The following is a 1,741-nucleotide window of genomic DNA, read 5'->3' as shown; positions in this document are numbered from 1 at the left end:
GCCTCCCAGAACATCTTTTTAGGCTCGGTTTTAGGCTCGGACGGCGCTTCTCGCCGAAAAACGGCCCAGCCACGCCCCCCAGGACGTCAAAATAGCGCCGACAAACCCAGGCAAAACCCCGCACGCTCAAACTTTTGCTTGGGATGGGGTGTGACTGGAAAGATGCCCTCTTTATTTCGCCGGATGACCCCCAAGACACCAATTTGTTTGGTTCAGTGGTGTTCTTGGGGTGCCAACGGCTGGAGATGCTCTAACTCTGCTTAGTCAACAGCGTGGTACCAATGCATGATCTTATACGGGCCCTAATACTACTTTTATCCATGGAAGTGACATCCTCAACCTCATCCACACCCCCTTCCTTTCCCTCTTTCCCACACATGTGACATCATTAGCAGATAATGGAGCTTGCAAAGGGCAAAATGGATTCATGTTGACGGTAGGGAGGTGTGGAAGTGCGGAGTTTGAGATGATACTTTATGGAGCACGTAATTTGGGGAGAGGTGGAAAGTGAAAGGTCCACTCATGGTGGCAATAAACCAGGAAATTTTGATGTTGCACGTTCTCAACAACCATGGGCATAAGGTTGCGATGCCGACCTGCTCCGGCGAGGCAACGAAGTGTGTTCTTCAACATTAGCTTGGAAACCCAAGGATCGAGAGGTATAGAAACAGAATGAAGCCGGGATAATCCTCCTTTTCTAAAAAAAGATTTAGAAACAGAATGAAAGAGATAAGTAGATAAGGAAGAGCACATGAACACACTAACAAGAACTAGAGGAGGGGTTAGTATTGGAGGAGATGCGGGATGGAGATGGATTGGCGAGAAAATGCACACTGCTGGTGGCATCCTTTCCAAATAAATGAGATTAACTCCTATTGTCAGCATGATGGGCCATGGTCACTAATTGACGCTCGGAATACAAGTTGTTTATATAGGAATACTTCATCCTAAGAAGTGCATATACATAACGAGTAGTATGAATACAACATGAATCACGGCCGTAGTGGATGGTGAATATATAGACCTCGCGTGACACTACGTCCACCAATGCACCTTGGCTTATCTAATGTGCCTTCTAATTGACAAGCTTAACGACTTAAATGAATAACTCATTAACTTGGCTCGTTAAGCTCGTTTTTTTAATGAGCTTAGATTAAAACTCGGCGAGTTCGACCGAGTCACGAGCTTCGATTTTTAACTCGACACTTACATGCATCCAATGCACCCAATCATGCAAGTAGAAAGTTGTGCTAATATAAATCAATACTCGGGAGAACCAACCTGAACGGTGATTGTATGATATAGACAATTCAGCCTGAAAAAGGCATGTCTGCCTTGATGGCTCACAAGGTTGTATACTGGAAGAAAGCTATATCTCTACTCCTAATAGAGCAGTTGGTGAATAGTCCGCCGGTTTCTTTCGCTGGTTTTATTTCCTCTACCATCCCACCTCCGTCATATCGCTGGTTTATTTTCGTCTATCATCCCACGCACGTAAGCTCAGAACCCTCCAGCGAAAAAAATAGCGAAAAAAACCCTACGTTCGATGCCTCCTTCCCAGATCAGATCTCCCGCCGTCACCAACCATCCCTTCGCAACCCCAAACCACCCCTTCGCCCCCGCCGGACATCCATACCTGTGACGCAGCCGATCCTAACCTTCGCCGCCGCCGCCGCCCATCTGCTTCAAGGTCGATTCAGCAGACGGCGAGGCGTTCCCGTTTTGGAGTCGCCGGCGACCA

This window comes from Triticum dicoccoides, chromosome 1B (assembly GCF_002162155.2).
Source record: "Triticum dicoccoides isolate Atlit2015 ecotype Zavitan chromosome 1B, WEW_v2.0, whole genome shotgun sequence".
Lineage (NCBI taxonomy): Eukaryota > Viridiplantae > Streptophyta > Magnoliopsida > Poales > Poaceae > Triticum > Triticum dicoccoides.
Note: the sequence above shows the minus strand (reverse complement) of the source record.